The 21,563-nt window shown below is 40.6% G+C and overlaps 2 long non-coding RNA genes across 5 annotated transcripts; one reads left to right on the plus strand and one right to left on the minus strand.

Annotated features, from left to right (window-relative positions):
• The first annotated feature begins 675 nt into the window (after positions 1–675).
• Positions 676–16,923, plus strand: LOC111251748 (uncharacterized). 4 transcript variants are annotated; one of them, XR_015328578.1, is made up of 5 exons: positions 676–816; positions 1,471–1,747; positions 7,058–7,266; positions 8,880–15,096; positions 15,540–16,923. It is a non-coding gene; the product is annotated as an uncharacterized LOC111251748 (long non-coding RNA). The 4 variants fall into 4 exon arrangements; XR_015328577.1 differs by lacking the exon at positions 676–816 and having other exon boundaries at positions 1,608–1,747; positions 7,117–7,266; positions 8,880–16,923; XR_002673950.2 differs by lacking the exon at positions 676–816 and having other exon boundaries at positions 1,612–1,747; positions 7,058–7,262; positions 8,880–16,923.
• LOC147755503 (uncharacterized) lies at positions 1,653–7,564 on the minus strand. The gene is made up of 3 exons (XR_015328579.1): positions 7,507–7,564; positions 7,085–7,338; positions 1,653–1,792 (listed from the first exon to the last, which is right to left on the minus strand). It is a non-coding gene; the product is annotated as an uncharacterized LOC147755503 (long non-coding RNA).
• Positions 16,924–21,563: the final 4,640 nt, after the last annotated feature.

The following is a 21,563-nucleotide window of genomic DNA, read 5'->3' on the forward strand; positions in this document are numbered from 1 at the left end:
TTGAATAGGTTACTCTTCAAGCTTGTAGGATTCGCGGCGGAAAATGTATTGTTCGCTAAAAAAATAATGATAGACCGACTCGTTACATGTTAGATCTGTTGTTCAATGATTCTCTAGAGGTATCTAGAGAAAGCTATTATATCCCGCAGAGAAAATCATTAACGCCTATAATAGCGTAGCTGGCGTAATAATGAAAAATCTTTCTCCCCACCGGTTTATTTTGTGTAAAAAATACTGTGATGGGTCAAGACTATATGCTCATCTTCGAAGCACCAACCTATTTTTTGCACTAAATAGGTGCGGCCACAAGCTTCGGAAAAAGTTACTGTAAAACAGAATAGAATGTCTAAACACCGTAAAGAATATGATTACCATAGGAAAATCATTTGTGATATTTTTTCCTGTCATCCTGCCTCTGTGATGGCTCTAGGACGAAAAGACTAGCGATTTATTTAAAAATCTTATCTGTGTCGACGTAACACTTTCTGTCGTTAATGGAGCGTTGGCGCATCGCGATCCCGTATAGATGGAAACGCTATGTAGACAGGGCACTATGTTTACGACATTTGACAAAAGTCGTGTGTGAGTGAGATAAGTAAATGGTTGAGGGTGATTTCAGAGAGAAAAAGGTGAACACAGAAAGAAGAAAAAAGGTTAAAAGTTGGCAGAGGAGAGGACTGTTAACCCGGTCTGCTGCTCACCAGACCAGACAGTATACTTCCTGTAGGCACAGGGTAACAACAAAGTAACGGTTTTTGTTGGAACATCAGACAAACGAGAGGTTTTTAGGTGACATCGATAGGCATCCGCACCGAGGTAGGCCCAGTTTTTTTAACTAACATACCCTTTGTGAACGCTGGGAAAGCTTTATCCAATAGGCCAATCTTTTTCATCGTGCTACACGTATTGAATTCTACCTAAATAACGGATGTGTTACTTTGTACGGAAACTTGTTCGGCTTAGCTAATCTTAAGTAACATACGAGACACATGTTTATACTAGACATTGTGTTTTTAGGTGAAAAATCTGCCACAGACAGAACTATTATAAAAGTGCGTCATTTATCACTCGACGAACTCCGTTCAGAGCCGAAAAAAATGCTACCAGAAAACATGCCTTCCTAAGCAGGATTTACCTATCAGAGTTGAGCTGAGGACGCTATCGATATTGTCAATTATAAATTAATTGGCTTTAATCCGCTTATCAAATCAAAAATCGATTTTTTTTTAATTTCAATTGGTGGCCGCATTTCTTAAATTGGAATTGTATATGTACAAACATATCAGAACCACAAGTAGGACACTGAGAACAATCTCAATCTCTTCAGTTTAAACTACATATGTTATAAAGACTGACAAAAAATCCAGAGAATCTTTGAGTGAAGGATAGGCAATTGCAGAGCGACTATGCCTACTAACGTACATACCAAATCCCCACTATAATCAAGATGTAAACTTGCGTGTATTACAGATAGTTTGAAGTGCCTTGTACAGTTTATGTGCACTGCTGCGTAATAGCCAGTTGAGATTTGAAGTGACGAGAGAAGTTGTGCTCCATTTATGACATCATTTGAAGAACGATAGCGTCGCATTTAGTTTTCAGCCAGCAATGCGTGTCTGGTTGACGCGCGGGTCAATAACAATAACTGGCATGAAGAGAAAGTTGAGGATGTACCGGTTTTTTTAATGCTGCCACCACAGACCACTATGGCCCGCAGCGTTCTTCCACTCTTCTTCCGAACCTATGGGTACGTAGTCTTTATGTGTCGGTACGACCTAGGGTATGGCCATGACTGAAAAATATCCGGGCAAGCAGAGATGGATTAATCAGGTTTATAAGCGTGACTCCGCGAACATACCTAGTAAGTGGAATATGTGTGATTCTTCGCTATTCTTAGACTATATAGTAAAGGGAAGACAATAGTTATTTATATTGAACTACGCAATGAAGCGTTTGTGGTCTTTTTCTTTTCTAGAAGGACCGGAATGCCATGGCTATGCTTCATAGACCACTTCGTAAACAAACTACTGATTTTCCGTGAAAAGGGGTTCCACTAAGACAAGAAGTTTAGTTCACATCCTCTTACTATACCACAATTAAAGATTTACATTTCCTAATCTAATAATAACACCCCTAGCAGAAACATTGCTGGCTAATATAAATATACGATATATATTCCATAGGTAAACATTATAAAGCAATGGCTCCTGCAGATTTCACGATAACGATAACGATAATTTTTTTTTCACTAAGCATGCTATATTCTATTATTATTATTATTATTATGCAAACAATAATATGTCCATGAATGTTATCACAGAAAAGCTCAAATAATGCTACTCGTACGGTACTTGTACTAATATTCTACCTCTTTAGCAGAGCAGTGTTAAAGTTAAGCTGGTAAGAATTCAACAACAGACAAGTTAAGCTGAACTTACTGCTGCTAGTCTGCCTACGCGAGCATGCATGGATATCGACATAAACAAGAGCAAATACAAATTTGGTGAGGCTTTTTGCGGAGTTCAATTGGTACTACTACCGCCACAACCAGTACTTCATATGCATCGCAAAGTGTCGCGAAACATATGAACTTCGAGGGAAGATGAGTCTTGGTATCTATCTATCTATAGAGCAACGGACAGATAGATCAGCGATCTAACCATGGGATGTTTCCTCTTTTTTGTATTGTTTCGTCAAAGGCTGTTAGACCTTTAGGGATGTGTATGGTCTTATGCGTGTTCTAGGAGTATATCCTTGAATAGTCGCTATCTGGTGCATTACAGATTGGGATATAGAAAGGATGGGTATAGGCGATTGCGTATCTCTTATTTCAGCCCTTGATCGTTTCTGTTGTTGCTGGCCGTTCAGCAAACATGCGTATCTTTGTGGAGGGTAGTATTATCATTCATTATTAGTGGTCGAGACGTGGGAGGTCTTTTGTAGTCATGAAGAACACAGTTACTTCTACCTCTATTCGCAAAGTACTTTTGCGTATGTCTGTTTATCGCCCCAGTGACCGGTTCGCTCATTTCTTTTTCTAAAGCCAATATAATAATTTACAAGTAAAAGCCTATGTCCTATAGAATCTATACAAATGCATCATTTATAGTCAGCCTCTTATCACTGTGTAGTAATTAGGTACTCGTTACCAAACATTTGCTTCGTTGGATGGAAGGCTGATACAGCGATGCCAAGGCCATGCTGTCAGCAGGACAGGCCCACCCTTTCCACTATTCTGACCTTTTCCTGATATAGGCCTGTTGAGGTGGGATATAAATGGCCTCACCAGGGTCCAGATCGGGGAGTTGCTTGCTCGGAGATAAGGGACAACAGCGCTGCATGGTCAAAGCAGTGATGCTTCACCTCGTAGCGCGCTCCGAACGACTGATCACCATCGAAGAATATATCCTTCTCTCTATCGTCTTTTCCATAATGAAGTAAACCACTTAGCTTCAACCGGTTCAATAATACATACTTCAACGGGCCCTACCGACCTCAATCTGCTTGTCCGTTGCATGCAGGGTTAATGTCGGTCCATTTGGTAGTAACCAGCAACTTTGAGGCCCTTCTCCAGCCACGGCTACCGACGTAACTAATCTTGTTTCTAGTTACTGCCGTCACGACATGATAGCGGGTTCTGCTTTTTTTTACCTTTGATAGCAATAGCAATGACCCGTATCTGGATGTGATATGGACAATATAGAATAGTAAATAACAAGGACTATTAAGATGCTTTCGATGGAGTCACGATTACTCCAGTGCCGAGATCCGACATTATTAGTACTATACCGGAACCTAGTGCAGTAAAAGCTCTTTATAATAGGATGGATACGTATTCATCTGTTTCTGTTTCACCTATCGTTGAGATATATAACGATGTATTCAGTCTTCGCTAAAAATATTACCCTTGAGCTGAAGGGCAATAAAGGGCTGTTCTTAGAACAAAATTGGCATTTTTTGTGGTACAAGAAAGTGAGCTCTTTTTTTTTTTTTGGAAAACACGATTGGATCGCAGGTCCTTAGTTTGATCCAAATATAAAACAAGTTTTTTGTAGTAGAGCGAAGGATGTATGATCATTTTAGAACAAACATGTTGTAGAATAAGAAGTTTATGCGTTTAGGAACATCATGCGACTAGGCACTGTCTTCAGAGCTCGATTTGTATATCTTTAAATACTATTGGTATTGTTTATCTATTCGAATATCTAAATACGTTTAACCAAAAAGCTTAAAGCTTTTCTGCGTTTTGTATATTATCGCTGTTCGGTGTTCGCTGGAAGTGTTAATTGCTAGCTGCGCTGATTACTAAAAGGGAGAAGAAGAAGAAGAAAGACGAGGAAAAGAAACGAAAAAAAAGAAAGGCCGTTGTTGTCTATGACGCGTTCATACCTAACGCTTTAACAGTGACCCTAACTATCTGCAGTACGAAAAGCCCGTATAATCTTTACTAATATTATTGTCTCACTCTATGTTGGACATGTTGTTGAATTCCAACATACACCTTATGTAATAGCCTCTACTGTAATATTAATATGTAATATTAATATGTTGAAACAAGCGGTTTTATATAAAAATCCAGCTGCGAGATAATTACCTATACAATAATGAAACTTGCCATTACGGTTTTCTCCTCCTTTAATCCCTTCAGATGATTTGTGAATGCACCGTACTCCGGATGGATTCACTGCGCTTCTTTGTGAAGAGGCTCCTTTTTTAATTGGAAAATCGATCCTAAGAAAACTGTATATCAGCGTGAGCTAGTCATTCGCTTGTACCAGTCGTCAGGCAATCCGGATATCTCAATACATTACGAGATAATTGAAAAGGGCACTGACACAGGATAGAGCGTCAGGTAATAGCCAGAGAAGCGTTAAATTGCTTTCAATCTTTGCCCAAAAGTGACCTTCAGTTAGAATAAAGCGCAGTCCAATTATATGTGTGTAGAGAAATCGTTGTTCGACCAGCGTGCGACCTATTTCATCTATGAAAAGGGTCGAATGGTTCAGATAATGACTTCGGGCAGAAGATCGCGTGGTAAGCACTAAACTCAAGGATCAGGCGCTGGGTTCGAGGTGCCACATGTTCATACCTAATGGTCTTTCGGAACAACGATCAGTATAGTTTAATTGTGTCCCGCATCTCTAACACAACAAACGGGCTGGTTGCTTATTTGCTAAGTGAAGTTCTTTTACTTTGGGAAATAGCACCGACGAAGCAGATATGCTCTTTTTGCGTCTCGGCAGAAGATTTACCTGGAAACTAAGTAGATCCCAATGACCAAATTTCGAAGCTGCCAAAGGCTGAGCTAAAAAAAAGTTTGTCACCCGTGTAGAGTCGCTAGAACAGCGCATCGCATTGCGTATCGTATTAGCAAAGCTGACTTTGTATTAAACTCTTACAACCCTTTCAATGAGGAACTTAGTCGTTCTATGTTAAATCTACATTGCAATCGTTTTAGTTTCACTTGTTTGCTGAGAACAAGGGGCAGGCATACTTGCATCACATAGCACATAATACTTGTCAATATGGTTATTTGAGCAGCTCGACAACACTTGTGCGCGCCTCAGTGGCACAAGGGGGTTAGAAAGTAGACTCCCATGCAAAATATTTTACGTACGATGATGGATAATTTGATACGTCATGAGTAGATGAATCCGCTAATGGCTGCCAAGGTTACAATTGCTATTCTTCAATCCTTGATAGGAAAATGGGTAAACAGAAATCCAACTATCCAAAAGATAGTCTGATGCCGTCTTTAACTAGCGTCTATTTCCACATGAATGCATCCATTCAAAATCCTAGCATAGTGCAGATCTATTCGCCAGCAGTACGTCGCCATCAGTGAACCTCGTACTCGACGCACGGGTTGAGGCAAATTTCATTTATGCGATACGCTTGTCGATTCCCTTCGATCAATATGTGGCGGACGTACCTCTGGCAGTAATCGCGATTACTAATTACGAACGAGCACAAGGAAAGAGATATGAAACAACAGCTCGAAAACATCTAAGAAGCTGGGAAAGCAGAGGCGCAATTAAAAGAGACGAATATCTCGTTTCGCCTGTGGGTTCTCGGGGAGATTAGAAGGGGAAGCTTTTGCGTATTGTCTGAAACGCTGACACGTAGAAGAAAAAGACAGGCTGTTCCACTGACCGGACAACGGCTTTTGTCATTGTTTTTCCCTACTCGAATGCAATCCAGATTTCGCTTGCCCTCTTGACCTCAGTCTGACGGTCAGCGCTCAACCGATCAATTGTCCGATTTAATATTGAATGAGCAAATCAATTATTTGACTGTTCAGGATATCTGAAAATTTCCAACCCACATCAATTAGTTGACAAAAACGCTATGATACGGTAGGGAGGAGGTAAAGCAGTAGCCCCGAAATGTTTGGGGCGTCAACATCATTTGTGGAGCCGAATAGCAAAGTGGGAAGCGGTTTTTTCATCACCCTATGGACATCGCATCATTTGCTGTTTCCGCAGTCTGCTGTTGAACCTGTTTTTTCCCTTGGCAGGGAAAGGCGACAGAAAGGATAGAGAAGGAAACTCATAATCATATTCTTATCTCTGTCAGCCACTCTGGCCAAGATTAGGTAACATCAGGCTCAATGTTTGTGCCTGCTATTGAGACATAAACTATTGAGCGAGGTCATAGCATTGATTTGGTTAGTACAAAGCACGAATAGCAAACTCAACCATCGAGTGACAAAGCTATTGTTGAGTCAGGATACCTAATACTAAGATTCGTTGAATGGAAACAGTTATTTCCAAACGCTGCCTTCTCGTAACGAATCGTATTGACATGGATAGAACGCTTGAAACTAGATCTAAAGTACTGTTATCTAATAGAAATATAGCTGTGTGTATTACTCACTGCGTAGGACTTTAACAGGCTAGCAGAAACTGGTCTAAACTAAATATTTATGTGCAATTTCTATAAAAAATCCTAAAACTCATAATATTAATAATATTAGTCATTGTAAGGTACCATATCCCACAGCATACAAAAGAGGACAGCCCGATATAGGAAGCGCTTTTTCTTTGTCTCATTACAGTTACGTGAAGATGGTTAGGCTACTCACCAGCACATATACGGCCTTTTTTTGCTTGACAGATTCAAGGACATTAACATGGTGCGCCGCCGCCGCCGCCCAGCTTGAAAACACCAGTGACCCAAATGGACATTATGCGTTACATTCTGTAAACTATCGCGCAATGTCCACATTATCGACACGGGTGTATACGTCATCTTCGCATCTGGTGGGTACGTTGTAATCAAAAACTACTTTTAACAGTCACGCATATTTAGCTTCCAAACGCTGACGTCACTTTGCAGCTGGAAAACAGAGCTTTCGTTAAAAAACGCAAAACACGTTACAACTATTTTGTTCATTATCCTCCATGCTCTAAGTGTCAAAAGGTTTTTTCTAGTTTCCAAAAACACTAAACGAAAATAAAGCGAATAAAAATGAAAAAAAAAACGATAATGCGAAAAACAACGAACGGTTTTGTATTTCTTTGAAACGTAGTTAAGCGAAACGTTTTCCGTTATAGCCCGTTTCCTTCACCTGATACGCTAGTCAACGGCGGCAGTACATAGATTAATAAGGGGTTCATAGACTTTCAAGGTCTTTGTGGCGGGCATTTTGAAATACAGATGATCAAGTTGTTTGGTTTCTGCCGTTTCAATGACTGACTGGCGATCAGTGAAACGATCTTCATTTTTGTTGTGGCAGTTGATTGAAAGACAACGAATAAGCTTAACGCTGCGTATAAACGATATTTAAATTGCTTTTTAAAAGATTCACGCAGATTCATGCAGTCGTATGCATATGAACTACCTGTCTTAGAGGATATCTGTACTTGCTCAAATCTCGATGCACTTTGAAGACCTACAATTGTAAACGGTAGGCCAAAATAAACCAAATTGCCTATTTACACTGGCAGCGGAGATTACTTTTCATCTAGTCGATTTCCTGAGCGAGAGATATTTTAGAGAAACATATTCACTAGTCTTGTCCAATCGTTCGTCTAGTGTCTGCGACATTTTTAAAATTAAAGAACTTATATCATAGGTCCTATAGTTGAAGTTAAGTCGTCCATAAGCTCACTCGGATAGATATCTCAATAAAATCGAATTTATCGAGCTTATTCCATCAGATAGCTCTCCCACACCTAGCTATTATTGTTCAGCATGATGGGGTCCGGCTTTGCTGTTATTGAAGTTGTACTTGACTAAATTTGTTCCTTTTCCCGAACTTTGACGTTGTGACATATGCGTCGTTGTACGTGTACCTCTACTTTGTAATGTAAGGCAAGCCGAACAATAGACCCTACCAGCATACCCCTGATTATTCAGAAAAGCCTTTATGAAGCTTAGCTTACAACGAGTAAAGACAATTTTATTAAAGTACGCTTCTCGAATGGCTTTTGATTCAATCAAAATATATATATATATATATATATATAGAAAAATTAACACTTTAATTACCGTTAGCCGTGCTACAACTATCATGTACGAATATTTTGTCTCATATACGTCTTACACCTACTTCTTCGCCCTTCGGACCTTTACGGACAAGTTAGTGACTATGCACTTTTTTACCTCTGGCCCTTGACCTTAACAGATGTCGTTTAGGAAGTTCCATGAGAATAAGGGATCTGTGTCGTTCACGAAATGTTCACAGTCTTCAGCGTGCTTGAGGGATGTGACAAACGTTGTGACAATTTAAGTTGTATCTGGCTAGCACACTCCGTTACATAGTAATTATTGCCATTCAAATACACGTCTTCATGTGTTTTTGAGGACAGCATAAGCTCGAAACGACTAGCTGATGTCTTCCAAAACGAGACTTTTACGTACTTTTTATCTTTCAGATGTTTATTTCTTCATAATATGAGATTTACATTTCTGTTGGGCATGCGACAACTGCACAAACTAAAAATGGGTATCCGGTGCACGAAGCAACGTCATCAATATGGTATCAACAAACGCCCGTCGTGTCCGTTCGAACGATTCCTTGCCAAACCGTTAAGAACCTGCAGCTGCGCTATCGATTCAAGACGACTATTGTTCCATAACTAAATCAACGGCAACCTGCGGGTCGATTTTCGGTCCGAAAGTAGTTTCGTGCCTTACTGAAATTATCCCTTTGTAGGCCTACAGAAGTTACTTGTATAATTATAAAATTTTATGCTGTAACTATGCGATCTACTGCACACACTTCCAATACTCAGACATGCATTAATAGTTTTGTCTGACTGCCAAATATAGCAGGACGCGAGACGTGCACGAAGCAAGGTGTGCGCAACTCAGGTGAACGTGTCAGCGATTCTATGTAAAAACCAATTTCGAACAATGGGCAAAAGATGAAGGTTTCTTTTTTGAAAAGTTCCCTTTTTTTGATGGCAGGATGCATTTATCGCCCCTAGTGACATCCTACGATCATAAGCTAAGCGTTATAAAAGGCATGAATAATTTTGCCCCACAAAGAATGAATGCACAAAATGATTTCTCTCAATAGACGCCGTTTAATTCCCAATAACTATATAGTAAGATAGAATAATTTGTTTATTTTTTAGCGTCACTTACAGAGCCGTCGGTGGAGTTGATCTACAAATTAGGAGACATGTTCGACTAGTTCTATTTCGCGTACAGGAAGTTCAATTTGCTGATTTAAGGTCAACTAGTGCTTCTGCCATGATCGGCTTCCATCGTACGGCAGAGTTGCCGGCCAAGTCATTTTTAGAATGTTCCAGGGAAAATTGTCACGTGGGAGCATAGTAGTCCTATTGTAGTGAACGGAACCTACCGACGCCGCTGCCTCTTTAATATAGAATGTTCATGTCCGCTAGCCTACAGACAATGATGCAATATTACAGGCAGGAAAAGACAAGTGGGAAAAGAGATAAGGAAAAATATAAATGTGTTGCATCTCTTATCGGATAGACTTCAGTCGTGTTCCGTTCACGTAATACTTTCCGCTTGTATATGCATAATATATATGTAGGCAAATCACATATGATTTGATGGCTATTTACAACATATTCGAATCATGTGTACGTTTGTAGAGTTGGCGTTTCCGTTGTACGGTTTTTTAGAGAGGTTGTAGATTTCTGAGTGTAGGAAATAGTGATGCTATAGCTTGCTTGACGTGTAGCGTTGTAACTATTCTGTGAACATCCTCTATTTTTCTACATCGACGTATATACACCATTAGATAGTAAGTAAGAAGTGAACTACGGGCTAAAAAAGCATGCCGCCCGTGAGGTGCACGTACAGGCTCGTAGTCACGCATGTGTCCGTATGAGTCGCCCTGGCACGTGACTGTCTGACAAGACACAAATCGAACAAACTGGCCTGCTTTATCTGGCCTCAAATAAGTGTCTCGAGCCGCATACCCCCTTCTCCCTCCGTCTTTCTGTTTTGCATAGTGATTCTGCCTAATGAGCACAATTCAACTTACGACTTGCTATCATATGAACTTCGCATATGGAGTACTGTGGCGTAATCCTTGTGTAACGTGGCCCGACTTAGCGGCGCCCTATTGCCTGTCTCACTTAGCTTAGAAACTAAGGGCAGGAAAATTAAGCAACTCCAATAGAATCGTATTTTAAGACTCTTGGCACCCATTCGGTATTATCTCAGGTCTCTCTCCCTTTTTGTTAATTGTGTCGGAACACCCCTTACTGCCCCAATTGCTTTTGACCGAAAGGACTCATAGTTTAGGGACGTGCGTGTTTTCCGAAATGAGCTTTAGTCGCTCTGACGGCGACGGCGGCGGCGGCGGCCTGCTAAAAAGGCAGTGTACTCTATATAAAGGCGGACCCCCACCCTCAATACAACTGACAAGTTCCGGCATGTCCCTAGCCTGTGAGTTTCTTTTGCAAATTGCGGAGTTCCACTACCAATTGTGTCACTCTCGGCGCTTTTCGCAGCAATGGGATGAAAGCTGAAAACAAAGATTTGTTTCTAGAAAGATGAATTGGCTCCTGCTTAAAGGAGCAACTTCAGCTCCGCCGCTTATGGTTACAGGTTTTGTTTCGGCTACGAACTTTCTCGAGAGCCGAACTAGCTGCTGGGGTCGTTCCAGTTTCAAATATCGGCTTCGACCTGTCCAATCCAGGACTACGTAATCAACGCTGTCGCTATCAAGGGTTCCTGTGTGCTTGATCACGTTATGGTCTCATACATGCATGTGCTTCGTACGGAGCACATTTATTAGCGTTTATTTGACTCGGTCGCTGTGGCCGTTTTACTTCTCAGTAAAATGGCGCGTATATAAACTAGACAAAGCGTAAATACCACTCACCCATGTTGACGCCAATGGTGATACGTGAATAAGCTCTCAGGCACGCAAAGAAGTGCTGTTGTAACACATCGATTTAGCAGTATTTGCTCAATCGTGCTATCTATTCACGTGCATTCGAGTCTGTTGACTAATAATAATAATAGTTAGTACCGGAAGAATGAGGAAAAACGTTTTGATCAATGAAGCAGATGGTGAAGTAGCGTCTGTGCGTGCGCAGTCATCCAAGGTGCCGCATCCTTACCATAACACAACCATACTCACAACCACTGTAATTCCAATATGTGAGAATTTTCGTACTTATATTAACTTCTGCTCACAACTACAGTATGACCGAAGCCGTCAAGATTTCAAATTTAGAACACGAAATATGGTAAAGAGTATAACTAAAAAGCGTCTAAGCAAAGGAAAAATACAAGGACAAGTAGTGCTATCGGGCTTAATTTGATCACTTGACTAATTGTTTCTTAATTTTTTTTTCTAAAATATACATTGCCGTTATATCATCTGCTAAAAGAGGTTTCGCTTTTGACGTTTCGAGAGACAATAGCTCTACGAGACGCAATTCGGACCATTGAAGCTAGGTTTACCCAGGGAATATTTCAGATCGCATCAAACATTTTTATCAAACCTGTGCTTTAAGTAACGGTCATAGTTTTAATTGCACCCCTGTGAATTACAGTCTGATAGAATCAATCTTGAGCGCAATACAGCACCGCCCTCGCAAAATTCTAGGCGCCATTCCCGGATATCGGACTAGGTTTAGAAAAGGTATGAAGTATTTGTTTGTCACAAACAGAATCTTTACCGAAATCAATCTAAGCTCCACCCATCGCTTCAAATACGAAAAGACAACTAAGTTTCCTTTGGGAAGTGTTAACTACTTTTTATTTGGAGGAGTTTTTTTTGTGCGAAATTGTATCCATTTATTATCCGTAAAACATTTTTCAATTACCTTAGAAAATCGCCTTGAGGCTGGCTAATATAATGGAAAAGGCCTTCAGCCGTAAGCTGATGCTTTTAAAAATTGGCTTCGCAATCCAAACTGCCCAGCATCTAACGGCCTTGATGAATGTAACACTTGTAGCAAATAGTTCCCTTTCCGCCTTCCTTTACGCATTGGTTATTACCACCTCTTCGCTGTGTTTCTGATACGAAATAGGTTTTGGGTTGGTTGTTGAATTGGAAAATCTGAAGAAACCAAAATGTTGAAATTGGCTTCGGATGAAGCCTGTGGAAGCTGGCAACCTGATGCTTTGTTAGCCTGCAACGTTCATGTCAAGAAGGAACCAAGAATATTTATCGTGTTTGCTGTTTACCTCAGTCGTCCTAAAAACATCAATAATGACGTACGGAGCCGGAAAATTAAAAGGGGCTAGTACGTATAACTTCATTGTCGAGCATTTAGGAAATCATGCAATCTTATGAAGTTCAAAAGAGCTACACACACACAGCCTGCATTTTTGTATCCAGTTAGAAAGGCGCACATTCTATGAGCTGACATGACTCTAGGACACTTTTGCGAAATCACGTCTAGCCCCTGTCCTCAGCCAGGAAGTTCAAACACATCTAACGGCTTTAAGGCTGAATTTATCCTGTTAATATAATGGTTTATCCTTCAAAATAGACAACCACTATAATGGTTTTGCGTACTTCTGTTTAGTGATCAAAAACAGTTCGATACTGAACAAAGATATATCTAATATCGTGTAAGAATCAAAAATATTGAAGTTGTCGGTCACATCTCAATGCGAACTTCGTGGCTCTAGCTCGATTTTGTACCAAAGTAAGATCCCATTAAAGACATCATATGTCTCTGTCCATTTACGTTAAATTAACATTTCGCATTTGATAACAAGGTTGCGCAGATCTTGGAAGCCGTTACGTAGCAAATTAGGTACGTATTAGCAAGTTACGTAACCGTATTCTAACTCAACGTTATGTCGATTTGAGCATGTTGAGAAGCGGTGTTACTTTTCCAACATGTAGCATTGCTTTGGCAACGCATCCTTAACTTGGCACGAAATTATAAGGGGTTGCGAAATTTTATCTGAACGCGTCTAGTAGCATACGCAACCCTCTATGGCACCATGTTCAGCACTTATCTCTATAGGAATTTTCATAGTTTTTGTAAATGACAAAGGGTTGTACGTTGAGGGGGTGGCGTGGCCTGGGTAATTAATGCACGTCTCTCTGAGTTCATTAACATAGTAGCCACCAGTAACAAGCACGCTGCTAATTTAAATCTCAAAATTCGTAAAACTAGCAATGAACGACTAGAAAAGAAAAAAAAAAAATAGAGAAAAATACAATAATAGCTGATTATATAACTGCAATGCATTTTCACTGCTCTGTTGGAAAAACCGCAGACAAGTCCAATAGGACCCACTCCCACTCCACGCGGCAAATCCTTCACGTTATACCTAAAAAAAGTGATTTCGGTAACCTGTTGACATAAAGACCATAAGTAAAAGCACCGAAAAGCAATGAGAACTAAACAGAGAAATATATTTAGAAAGGCGTCACTTTTGAATACGATGTACATGTGAGTAAGCAGGCAACAGCAGGTAGTTTTCATCGTAAAACTAAACCAATATTTTAATTTGAATTTCTGTTATCATAATATTCATGCCAATTTTGAATGCTTCCGGAATAGAAAATACAACCGTGGGTTTAGGTGTGTGACAGAGTCTGTCCTTCTTATAGCCTTACAGGAAATATCCAGAAGAATCTAATCACAGGGTCTGAACGGTCACTCGATATCATTGCCGTGCATCGAGATCAGTCGACTTAGAAACAACATTTCAAGCATATTGCTTGTTCCCTGCGTTGTGTGGCAAGTTTCCCCATCTTGCCAAAATCAAATGCTATTTGCGTTTGCTGTCCTAATTTCGGGCCGCAAAAAAATCTGCGACATGTTACGCTGAAAGCCGCCGCTGACTGCTGCTACCGTTCCACCATAATTTTCCAAGAAAAGGGCCGAGTCACATTTTCGCTTTACAAACCGCGGCACACAGTTACGTTTTGCGAATGAAGCAGTTGTCTGACATTTATTTTTGGACGCTCTGAGCCCCAGATGCGCCAATTTTTTATATTCACACAATAGCTACTTCGATAAAAAAATAAATTTCATCAGAGAAGATGACACTTGCGGAGTGTTGCCGTAATCAACTTATAGTAAGTTTTTACGAAACGCTCCAGAGCTACGCCTCAAGCTACTGCTGATTTTATCTTTCGACAGGCTGAATGCCTTTGTCAGCTCCCGGCCACATGAAGCGAGGAACGAAATCAGCCGGCAACGTCTTACGCACCCCATACTAATACACGAACGTTCCATTGTCCGCGCTGAACAAAAGCGGTTTATTGAAACCACAATCTATCCAACATCCATCTACAGAAATTGCCTAATGAAGCAGGCAACATTGAGACAACATTGTAATAGTTTCGGTATTTTCTTATTTCTCCAGTAACAGCAGCATCTTTCGTGATACAGCTCAGTGATCGTACTGAGTGCACCGTATTACTGGCTATAACGGCGCCACGATACGGCTGTGCCACGACAGTTGTTCTATCTTCATTCCTATAGTAATTCGTCGCGTAGTCCCGCCCCCTTTTTTCAGGTCCTTCGTTTCAAATTGATGTTAATAGTAAAAGCGGCACTAGTATTAACGGTAGCGGTAATGCCGGATGCGTCGACCCCTGAAGAGATCGCGCTGGAGGATCTGTTCAATGAGATCTGGCACAGAAGAAAACGATCCAGCAAGCCTGAGCTAAAAGACACAAAGGTGAACCTATAGTTTGAGTTGAAGGATAAGGTAAAATTGAACTATTGAAACTGTTGATAGGGTAAGCGTGCTGATAGTGTGTGGGGTTCCCATGCGCAAGCCTATGTAATACTAAATAAGGCTTGCTCTTGCTCTCTGCATTCTATGAGAGTTAAACTCCCTTATTTTCCTCTCTAACAGGAAACGCCAAGCTACTTCGTTCCAAGCCTCGAACTCGAGGGAGCTTGCCGTTGAAATGACGATTTGTTCCGACGAAGCTGTCACTTTGTACTAGGAAGGTGCAAAACAGGCAATGATTTCTATAGCTGACTAGTTATAGTATTTGGCTTAGTGAGAACATTAGTTGGGGTACGTGCAAAAATAGCTTTGTAAATGGTCACTGGCCAAGCGCTGTTCGTTGCACTAAATAGGATAACATCATTTCTCCCTTCTGGACCTCGCAGACGTCGCGGAAATACGTTGGACGACCTGGTAAACGTTTGTTTAAGGGCTTGACCGAAGGGACCAAGGCCAGCCAAATCTGCCGTACGATAGAGGCTGTATGTCAAGAATGGTCGTACTGACTATAAATCGTATAGTCGTACTGACTGTAAATTTAAAATGGACTAACAGCTGTCGGCTACTGAATAATAACAATTATTATTATTATTGTGTAAGTACTGAATATATTAACAGTTCGACGCGATCAATATAGACAACTTCAGGACAGAGCTCAAGTAACTGTACTAGATAGAGTTGTTTGTTTTTACAATTCAATTCAAATCAGTTGGGATAGATTAGAATTTTGAATTGGCAGTGTAAATTCGAAATTCTGAATTCGAGTTAACCGAGAATGAGAATTTTTAGGATTACTGATTTCAGGCCGGAGGCATAACCCCGAAAGCGAAAACGCCTTACGTAATAACTTGCATTTTGTAACAACACACAATTAAATTCATATATTTCTGAGTTTTACAAATTAGTAAATACAATAGTCCAACATATGTAAGTTATTTCTGAAAAAAAAAAATCGCTGTTTCCATCACTAAAGTTTCAAGTAGCAAGGTTAACCAAGGGTAGAATTCATGACCCGTTTGGAACATTATTGATTTTTGTATACTTTTCCTAATTTTATGTTCTTCTTATATAGTCGAAATATTTAGATTTATGTTCTAATCGCGATCTTTGCGTATGTGGAGCAGCGCTACAGTAGACTGTTCCACAAAGTAGATTAACTTTCAATGAGACCGAAAATATCTGTTAGAAAAAAAACAAAGCGGCACTAGAAAAATTTCGCAGGATTCGATACGCAGTAAACTAACTATGAGTCATTCCTCGCTGGGTCTGCCTCCATCAGTCCTAACACTGTTATCACGACAAGCATCAGAATATCCAAGAACGAAAAAAAGGGCATCTTCAAGTTTCATTCTCCTATACGAACAAGTAAAACAGATGAAACTGAACAGCTGACAGAACGAAAGGCTTAGGCGGGGTGCGCATAGATAGCCACTGAAAAAGATGCACGTATATATATATATATATGCATAAGTATGTATCGCTAAGTTATACGAACGCGTTACGTGCAAAACTGGCTGTAAATATCGCCTAGCCTCTATTCATGTTTTAGAATAGCGCGTGATTTTATATAGGTCTGAGACACTGGTGGTTTAGATCCGTCAGCTCAGATTTATAAAGAGCAATAGTTTTATTTAGTACAGCCTATTCCAAGGTCTACTCTATATATTATGGTGTATGGCGAGCCTCATGTTCTATAGAGATGATGCGATCTGTGTTTTGAAAGCATGTAATTTACTATTGTCAAATAAATTTGATAGTGTTTACCGTCGAGTTTTGATTCTTAAATATCTACATTTAGCAAATGATGGCGCTGGGTGGATCCTCTCGTTCCCGAAGCGTTCGAAAGCGATTTATCAATCATTTTAAAAAGCAGTCAATTCCGAAACGGGTCGGAAATCAGCGGAACAGCAGGCCACCTCTGTGACCGTCAACGGCACTCGCGTCTTGATCATTGCCATCGCTGGAGTCGCGTACGTAACTTTTCGCGTGAGGAAAACTAGATTTACTGTATATCTTATGAACGTTTATGTTGTACGTATAGGATCGTATTTTTGCGCTTCTTTGTTTATATGTGTATAGCTATACACTTGGGGTGTTATTTTTTGTATTCTTGTATCGAAATGGCTAGTATCTTAAGCGTTGTATATTGCCTTGATAATCGTAGTACTTATTATTTTTGCGCACTGTTTGTCCCGGCGATGGTTCGATGAGTTCCGCTGCAAGCAAACTGGCATGAGAACAAAGTTGGACCTTTTGGCGTGATTTTAGCTTATTTTAGAAGTAGGATTAGTTGAAGGCAAAATTGATTGTATTTTTTTTTTTGTTGAAAGTAACACGGACATGGCATATGCATGCGAACTATATGATTGTCAACTGGCTGAGACGTATGCTTTAGAAAAACATCACATATATATGTATATATCCGTACCTAGTATTAGCTTGGAGTGTTTCCGAAGCGATTCTGGAATGGGCTAAATGGGTATAAGCCCAACGCTTTCCGCTGCTAATATACAGAAAAGATAAGATCCTAAATCAAAGGCTTGTTAACTGTGATCTATAGGGTCCACCACGACTCGGTCCTTTTTCTTATAAGCCGTTTGTTACAGTTACAAATATAGCAAAGAAAAAGAGCCGTACCAGGAATAATATCGCCTGCTCAATTCGGTACTCAAATTTTTTTTAGAGCGACGTCACAAGGCGCAGTTGCGGTACTGAACACGTATAAAAGCCTCGTAATATGCACCACAACGATCAGTGCTTTAACAGGTTTACCTTCGCTGACTGCAAAGGATGATATCTGCCTGATGGCGTGCCATACTGGATTGGAAATAAAGAAGACCAAAGGCCTTTGTTCTTCATCACACGGTCTATTATGCTTATTATAGTTCTAAAACTACGAGCCAAACTACGATTAGCTCTAAACTCTAACTTCGGTCATGTAAGAACACGAGTACGAATTCGACCTAAACCTGTTCTGAAAACATTTACAATTCTTCTACACAACAAATCCGAAGTACGCTTCTGAAATAAGGAGCTTTTTTGCCGCCCCTTACTTATTCGTTTCTTGGCCTGGAATTAAATTATTTTGGGTTCTAGCGACGCGCTTCTCCTAGTTGAAGATGTAGAACGTTTTCGCTTTTTAATTTGAGGTTCTCGCATCTGTCTGGTAAACATAATCCTCGATGTTCACCGTGGTGAGTTCTCTTTGCCAACCCCCGTCAGCGAACCATAAACGATAGGCTTCATTGCTTTTATGAGAGGAACTGCATAGAGCTAGCGGAACTGTATAGCAAAGAAGTCTGCTTTTTCTCTTATGCTGGGACACCGTCTTTGAAATGGGTGGTCTTTATCTCGTAGATGACGATTGCTTCCCCTCCTTTTGACTCATTCCCAGCTGTTGTGAGGAGGCCATCAGGCTGCCCATATGCAGTGCTGCTGGGTTTGAGTAGCGCCAAAAGGTACATTCACATAACGACAGCGACGTACATACTAGTGCTAGACGACGTCAAAGGCCTGCGAATAGAGTGCCTCTAGCCGAATCTAGCTCACTGGCCCATCTATCTAAGTCTACTAAAGAGATAGACTTTTCTAGAGAGTACTGGCACAATCCAGCCTACTTCCAATTCGGCTACTATCCTCTTCAGAGAGGAAGTGCTCACGAGCCTACTATTATGATAGTCACTCCCTCCCTGTTGAGAAAAATCGTGCCAAGGGGGGATGTGCCAGGGAGGTTGAGAGATGCACAATTTTTCCTAACTTTTCTATTTTTCTCTCGACTTCATTCATTCTTCCAATGCGACAGTATGATTCGGCACGAATAGCGGGTCGCGCAATGAAGTCTGCGCGACTGACAACACGGACGTCGGCGACACTCGAAACAGAGCTAACTTTAGCGTGGTCTCAGTGGCACAGGACATCGGGGTAGAGGGGACTAGGTCTCAGAGAAGAAGGACGAATAGGCGACTGTATCAAAGACAAGCAGGCGAAGATATCCACACACTCTCAGCTACACGGACACATTGGCGCACATGCATCGAGGTGAATTTAGTCTGCAGTATACTCTGGTTGAAGGTCTTTTACTTTCGGCCAGTACGATAAATGAAAGACATCATTGTCTAAACATGCAGTAATGACTGACGACGGTTGGGACGAACGCGGGTGCGGTGAGTTGCTACATCACAATGATAACACAGCGGCAACTGTTTGAGACCTCTGTTTGTCGATGTAAAAGCTTGGATAGCTTAGCCTTGGTGCGGGTTATTCAGACTGCATCGTCATGCTGGCCGACTTTGCCGGCCTGCTGAAGCTTATGCGCCTACCCGAGAATGGAAAGCGTATATATTGTACATACGTATCACAGAATGAAGGCAGCGACCAGTGAAGGGTGCTGAGTTGCAAAGTAATGTTCCAAGCTACCTAAGGAGGCAAAAGCTGGAAGACCGAAAGGGGGTATTTCGGGGCGCCTGTTGTAAAAGACAGGAGTAGTTCATTAGGCCGCTTTATGCCTTTGTGGATGTGCCAGCATGTCCTGTGTGTGTAAAGTGCTTCATTCTGAACTGTCAGTTAATAGGGAGGGAACTTTTATAAGGGTCCCTTTCATTTTACGCTCTCCAACAGCACCACGTGTTGTGTCTCGTTAGTACGGTATCGACGCATATAGGAACTGTGGAACAATACAGCTCCGATAATAACCATAGTCAGCAGTAGTCGTACTAAGACTAGACGTCCTACGTCGTGCAAAGACGAGACTCATGGGTAGAATGAGGACCTGATTTCGGTTCAAAAGACATGAAAAATATTTTGAGTATATTGCGTTTGTGAAAAAATAGCCCTACGATTATTTTATAAGAGCTTTATATTACAACGTTTCTGCCGCGACACTTTATGGCGCTGTGTAATAATGGCTAAAGGTATACATGAAGAAGGTAGTTTCCGTTTTCTTTTATCATTGTTATGTATAGAGGCTAAAGTCTCCTTTGTATTAGTGAAATTTATGCATATAACAAAACATAAAGCAAAACAAAAGAATATGTCGCAATAAATTTTATAGCAGTTCCTTTGAGAGAAGGCCATTTATATAGGGCTAGAATGAAAAAAAATATGATTACTGAACCTGGCCAGCAAGAAGTAACCATTATGGCTAGCCGTAAACTACTTTTCCTTAAATCAGACGCATCTAGAGTCTGGAAAGTTGCAAACGCTAGAAGCCTTTCTACAGTACTTGAGCTCTTTTCGGTCGAAGCCTGTGGTATGGTCTCGTCCAAAAAACGAATGAACCTTCAAACGGTTAAGAGGTTAGGCATGTTACCTCACTAGGCAATGACATTTACAGCTAGCGGTATCACCAGATGTTACCAAAAGTTTCATTCATTGGCATAAAAATGAATGTTTTACCCGTGTTCCGACAAAACTTTATCAAAAGGTACGTTCCCGCAAGAAAATACTGATACACATATCCATTTGCATGCAAAATCACCACAATAATGACGGTTCTTCAGGGCAGTCAGAGAACCCATTCAGGTAAGTTAACAACAGCGCCATCACCACTGAATACAAAATCATTTCTCGTCGTTGCGGTTCATTATTTGATTTATCTAAAAGATCGCAATGGCCTTGTCTAGCAGTACAATGCGTCTAATTACAAAAACGCATAGAAAGTAGCCTGCGACAAGAATCGAGTTAAACGATTGTAAAAAGCGGTTTCTACAGATACTTGCTCTTAAAGGGCATGTCTACTTGTTACGTTGCACTGTCCAGGTGGCTTTACTTTAAATGGCTCTATGTTTTAGTCTTATCGAATACCTGAGCTAGGGTGCGATAGACGAAAATGTTTTCTTATTTGTTTAGACTCGCTTCGTCGCTGGGATCATCGTTATTGGGGTTAGAACGTTGTTACCAAGCAGATCACGGTTCGCTTAAAATGAATCAGCGTTAGGTCTATTCGAGAAAACTGTATGATTTTTTTCTATTGAGAAAGAAAACTCTATTAAACGATTACGATTCTCGCACGTATGCCCAGATATGTATACATACATAAGACAGAGGATGAGGGAAATTTTCGCTGATAAGGACATAATGAGGCATGATTCAGGTTAGCGGCAGGAGAATTATTGAATAATACACCTAGCAGATACCGCATTTGCTATGAAATAAGAGGAGAGACATGAGTCTGCCTTACCACTTGCAAAATATTAGTTAAATATAATTCCGCCTGCATTTCAACTCTAATTGGTGTTTCTTTTTAATCTCTTTTGCGGAAATTGTGTGTTGTATAACAACCACTTTATGAGCAAAGCTTGTTACCAATCAACCGATGTGGTCAGCGTCTACGACACCATCTTTTTTAGAGGTATACGTTTTTTAAGCTCCTGCATGAACAGATCGAATTGACCGCGCTGATACGTACACCT

This window comes from Varroa destructor, unplaced genomic scaffold (assembly GCF_002443255.2).
Source record: "Varroa destructor unplaced genomic scaffold, Vdes_3.0 BEIS01000005.1, whole genome shotgun sequence".
Classification (NCBI taxonomy): domain Eukaryota; kingdom Metazoa; phylum Arthropoda; class Arachnida; order Mesostigmata; family Varroidae; genus Varroa; species Varroa destructor.